Source organism: Peromyscus maniculatus, chromosome 9, assembly GCF_049852395.1.
Source record: "Peromyscus maniculatus bairdii isolate BWxNUB_F1_BW_parent chromosome 9, HU_Pman_BW_mat_3.1, whole genome shotgun sequence".
Classification (NCBI taxonomy): Eukaryota; Metazoa; Chordata; class Mammalia; order Rodentia; family Cricetidae; genus Peromyscus; species Peromyscus maniculatus.
This window is the reverse complement of record NC_134860.1, coordinates 51,871,520-51,877,519: the sequence shown is the minus strand read 5'-3', so window position 1 is coordinate 51,877,519 and position 6,000 is coordinate 51,871,520.

Below are 6,000 nucleotides of genomic sequence, written 5' to 3'. Positions count from 1 at the left end.
CTCCTCTCACCTGAAGAACTCTGGGACACACGAGGAAGAAGGAGAAAGCTGACGTCCCCTGACTTCTACACGTGCAGTATGGTTCTCTCTCTCTCCCCCTTCTCTCTAAATGAATACATGTAATGAAACTTAATTTAGAATAAATAAATATTGTCGTGTGCCCTGTGAAGAAGATTTAAAAGATTAAATCTGGGCTCCATCTTCTGTACTAGAAAAAAAAAAAGCGGCTTAAATATGTCTCCTAAGTAAAACAGAATGAAATAAGAAATAAATCACAGACAACTCAAATACTGGAAGCCAGAAAAAAATGTCTTTTAAAAAAAGATTATTAATCAATCAATTAATTAATTAATTAATTAATTAATCTCTCTGTCTGTCTATCTATCTCTGTCTATCTGTCTGCCTGTTTATCTATTTTATTTATTTATTTATTATACAGCGTTCTGCTTGCATATATACCTGTAGGCCAGAAGAGGGCACCATATCTCATTACAGATGGTTGTGAAACACCATGTGGGTGCTGAAAATTGAACTCAGGACCCCTGGATGAGCAGCCAGTGCTCTTAACCTCTGATTCATCTTTCCAGCCCCCAGAAAAAAATTTTTCTAAACAATCAAAAGAAGAAATTAGAAGGAAAATGGAAAGTACTTACAATTTTGAAAACACTTACTTTGAAGGAAAGCTAAAATATAAGAAACTTGTGAATTGTAACTCAATGAGCAGTTATAAAGAATTCATAGTATTAAATGTTTACATTAGAAACAGGAGAAAGGGGCTGAAGAGATGGCTCAGAGGTTAAGAGTACTGGCTGTTCTTCCAAAGGTTCTGAGTTCAATTCCCAGCACCCACATGGTGGCTCACAACCATCTGTATTGAGATCTGGTGCCCCCTTCTGGCCTTCAGGGATACATGCAGGCAGAACTCTGTACACATAATAAATAAACAAATTAAAAAAAAAAACAACAAAAAAAGGAGAAAGGTATAAAGTAAGTTACCTAAGTTTTCACTTTAATAAACTAGAAAAGGATGAGTAAATTAAGCTCAAAGTGGTCAGAAGAAAGGGTATGATGAAGATAAAACAGAAACTGATAAGTAGAATATACAAAAACAAGAAAAAATTCAATTAGTTTTTAAGTAGTTAAAATTGTCAGGAAAAAATTAACTATATAAAGTAATCATAAAAAAGGAAAAGAAAACACATCTCCAAGGACTAGCTTTTATGGTACAAGAAGGTGTCCTCTAAAGGAGGGAAGCAACCAGTTGCCCTACCCAGCTATGATGCCTATGGACCACAATGACAACCAGCAGGGCATTTATCCCTAAGGGTGCATTAGTGGCATGTGTACCTTGGCAGTAACCAACACTTGTCCACTTGGACTACTTTCCTGTTCTCAGCATTCCCTGGTTGACTCTAGTTCTTTGTCTAGGGTTGAGGTCCCATGAGACTCTCCCCTTCCATGTTAGCACGTCTTTTGGTGTTGTCCTTGTTCAGGTCTTTTTTTAGGCAGCCATATTCTCGAGGCTTCATTGGAATAGGTTCTCTGTCATTTCCAGGAGACAAAATCTCATAGCAGACTTCCTGCTCCCCTGGCTCTTAGAATCCTTATGCCCCTCTTCTGTGATGATCCTTAGGCCTCCGGTACAGGAGTTGTGTTGTAGATAAATCATTTGGGGCCGGGCACCACATAGTCACTTATCCTTTGCATTTTGATGGGGTTTGGGTTTCTGTAATGGTCTACGACTGTTGCAAAGAGAATTTTTTAAAATGAGTGGTGAGATCTATGCTTGTCTGTGTGTATAAGGATAAGTATTTAGAATGCAGTTAGAGATTATTCTGGTTTAGTAAAGGGGTGGTTGTAAATTCTCCTCCAAGATTTATGACCTCACTAGTTCTGGGTAGTGGGCCAGGTTTCTGGTACCAGGCATGATGTTGCTTTTGCTGCTCAATAAATGCTGAGGGTGGTCTTCTGTCTGGGAGAATACAAAAGAAAAAAATCAGAGAGAGAAATAGATCAGACTGGGCTGGCTTTTATTTAAATGGCTCCAAGAGTTCAACTCTTTCTTTATTGAGGCACCATCACAATATGTAAGTTATTTTAGAGAAAGGTCAGTGGGTTTTGAAGGAAAATGTGTATTCTGCAGGCACTGGATTGAATATTTTGGCAATGTCTATTAAATCCGTTGATACAGGTTAACTCCATGAATTTGATGCAAACAGAAAAAAGAAGTTGGTCAGGCAGTTTTGGGGGCAGGGACCTTGAAAACCAGCGGTTCTGTACATCTTGTCTTTGATAGCCAGTTATGACTAGGACAGATGCTGGAAATTTCCATGGTTCTCCCTGAAATTCTGCCCGGGCTGGAGGCCAGAAATGCCCAAAATGTTTAAAAGCACTATTTCGTGTCTGATGTCTTGTTTTTAGTCTTTCTTCTCCATTTATATGGCAATGTAATGAGCACAGCTAGCTGCCTAAAAGCTAAGTGTGATGAAATACTTCATTGGCCATGGGAGATGTTTCTGAAACTCCAGCCACAGGGATGAAGAGCAGCGTGGATACCTTGTGGGTGGGGCAACTGTACTGATTGACCACCTTACCTCAGCTCTGTAACACCTCTTAACTCTCTGAGGCACACAAGGACACTCCATTCTCTGCCTGTTGCAGTTTCTTTTCTGTTTATTCTTGTTTGGATGATCTACATATTAATTAGACTGGGATATTGAAGCCACCCAGTATTTCAGTATCTGGAATTATCAGACCCTTTACGTATTTATTGTCTGTCTTGTGAAATTGAATGCATCAACACTCGGTGCACATATTTACAACTATTGTATCTTTCTAATGGATTATTCCTTTCATTAGTATGTAGTGACCTTCTTTAAGACTTCTGCTGATTTTGGCTTGAAGTCTACTCCATTGGATACAACTATGAGTACTTCTAATTAGTTTCGACTTTTGTTTGCTTGATTTATAAGCTTTCACTCTCTCTCTCTCTCTCTCTCTCTCTCTCTCTCTCTCTCTCTCTCTCTCCTCTGTCTGTCTCTCTCTCCCTGTGTGTGTGAGTAGTTTTTTTTTTCAGACAAAATATTTATATTTTATTTTTAAAACCTAGTCAGCAAGCCTGGGATGGATGTGTTGGCTCAATCCTGTAGTCACAGTGCTCAGGAGGCTGATGAGGAGGCAAGAGGAGCATAGCAAGTTTGAGGCCAGCCTGGGCTATGCTATAAGTTGAGGCTAGCCTAGAGCACAGAGTGAGATTCTGTCTCAAAAAACCAAACCAAAGAAACAACAAAAAACAGTATTCAGAAAAATCTCTGTTGATTCCTTAACCTTGGTGTTTACTGTCCTGGCTGGTTTGAAACATGCTTATTCCTTATTTTTCCCCTCTCTTGAGACTCGTGTTTGGTGGTTTATTGGGTTAGACATGATGGATTCTTTCCTAATTCCATTTTGTTCATCTATTTCCTTTGTTCTGTGCTCTCTCGAGACTGCCTTTCTTTCTCCGTGTGTAGTGAGTGTCTTTGGCTGTAGCACTGGTTGGTGGTCATGTATCGCCTTAATTTGCGCTTGTCTTGAAATTTCTTTTTTCCTTTATTGATGGGAAAAGATAACTTTGATGGCCATAGTAAATTTTGGTTGATGGCTATCTGTTTTCAGGACTTTAAACCATGTTATGCTTTTGTGCCTTTTGAGATTTCTGCTCAGAAGTATAATGTTATTCTGGTGGATTTGCTTTGTGAGTTGGTATTTTTCTCTTGCAGCTTTTAATATTGTTTCTCTGCTTTGGGCATCCTTAATATAATGTGTCATGATCAAAACCATTTGGGATTATAAATGTATATATTATTTTATATACATTTATATATTATATACTTATAAACATATCCACCACCCCCATCCCCCAGATTTGGGGAATTTTCTGCTATAATTTTATCTCTTGGGTTTTCTATGAGTTTAATTTTTTTTTTTAATCTCAGATCCTTCTGCCACATGGGTTTGGGGGTTTGGTGTGTTGATTATGTCTCCTAGCTCTTGGATGATGTGGTGTTGCTTGCTGATGTTTTAATCGAAATGTAGCTCTTTCTCAGCCTTGTCGTCCATCCCTGACATTACTTCTCCTGATTGTTTTACCTATTGACTTCCACGGTGACTTAACTTACAGAGTTTTTCATTTCCAGCATTTCTGTCTGATTTTTTCAAGATCTCCACTCCATGTTGACTTTCTCACCTGTGTGCTGAATTGGTCTCTTTTCTTTGTTAACCTGCTTGCTTCTTCCTTTTATGGTAGCAGCGCTGATCATTTTAAAGCAAACTTTTGGGCTTAGTTTTCTTGAGACATGGCAGTGCTCTTTCTTTCCAGGTACCTGAGATTACTAAGCTCGTGGTTGTTGTTTTCAGTTGCAATTTATGTTTAATATCAAATGAATGCAGGTGCCATATTTTCTCTGATTTCATAGCTGGGATCATCTTACTATTTCAACATTGAGTATACTAAATTGGCATACTTGTTAATATTTTACTCTTCATACAATTCTTGCTTTATTAAGAACTTTTAGTTAGTACTATGTGATAGGCTTTGTGGGTGTTCATCATTCCATTATTATTGACGCTTTTTGGGGGCATCTGACCATTCTATAATAAAAAGGGAAAAAGTTAAATCTACTTTTGTAATTCCAAAGAAGATCTAGGAAAACAACAGAAGTGATGTGAAGAGTTGGTCACGAGAAAGAGCACAAGGCCGCTGGAGTCACAGGTAGACAGCCACACGCTGCTATTTCCCTCATGAGCAGCAGAGAAGCTCAGATAGGTGGCAGGGCACATTTAGCTTAGATAGAACAAGCAATGTCCTTCTGTAGGAGACCGGGAAGCTCTTGATCACCTTAGATCTCTTCTGTCTAGTGTGATGGGAACCCGCTGAGAATGGTGGGTATCCCTTTGACAGAGAGAAGAAATAAGATGTTTCCACAGACGACCCAGGATCTGCTGGACCTCACCATTAGCTGAGTGGTCCTAGGTAGGGATGCAGATTAATTCTGTCAGTCACAGGTCCATTGGCCTCCACAGGCTTCCTCTAATAGTCTTTGCCTTCCTTCTCAACAAGAGCAGTTCCCTCAGAACTAAGAGCACAAGGCAGAAAGGGACCCCTTAATTCACAGAGCCCAAGTCTTTTACTTTTGGGGGGAATGAAGAATTCACACCAAGCTGGCACTTATAAAAGCAGGGGATTTTCTAAGAGAAACCATCTTTATGCCATTGGTCAGATAAATTTCTGTGATAGTGCAAAGTATCTCACATCCAGAGTCAAATTAAGAATATCTGAGCTAGTGGACAATTTCCAGAGTGTCAAGCATGTAATACCTAGCAACACAGGCTCTGGATTCTGATCTTTTTGTTTGTTTGTTTGTTTTGGTTTTGGTTTTTCGAGACAGGGTTTCTCTGTGTAGTTTTGGTGCCTTTCCTGGAACTCGCTTTGGAGACTAGGCTGGCCTCGAACTCACAGAGATCTTCCTGCCTCTGCCTCCCCGAGTGCTGGGATTAAAAGCATGCACCACCACCGCCTGGCTGGATTCCGATCTTAACAGCAACATTCTTTGTGGCTTTGGGATTCAGTGCCCAATGTCTCCATGGCCTGTTTTCCTCATTGGTGGATTGGGGATTTTAAGGATACCTCTCATAGAGTTTTCTTAGATGATGAAGTAAATATGTAAAATACGCGGAGTGGCACATAGTAAGTGTTCAGTAAATTTTGACCTATTATTTAACACTTGCATTGTGTCGTCTTTGATAAGCCCAGTGCCTCTTTTCTTCCAGTAAGCAGCTCAGCTTCCTTATACAAATCACGTGTGATCTCGGGGCTGAGAAGCAGCTCTTTATTCTTAAATTTCTTTAAGTCACCCCCACAAGGGAATTTCTAAGTACTGAGGAGTTCCTGCTTCCATGGACTCATCAAAATATTAAATTGTTACATGAGAGAACTTTGATCTTGATTTTAGGTTCTGTTGG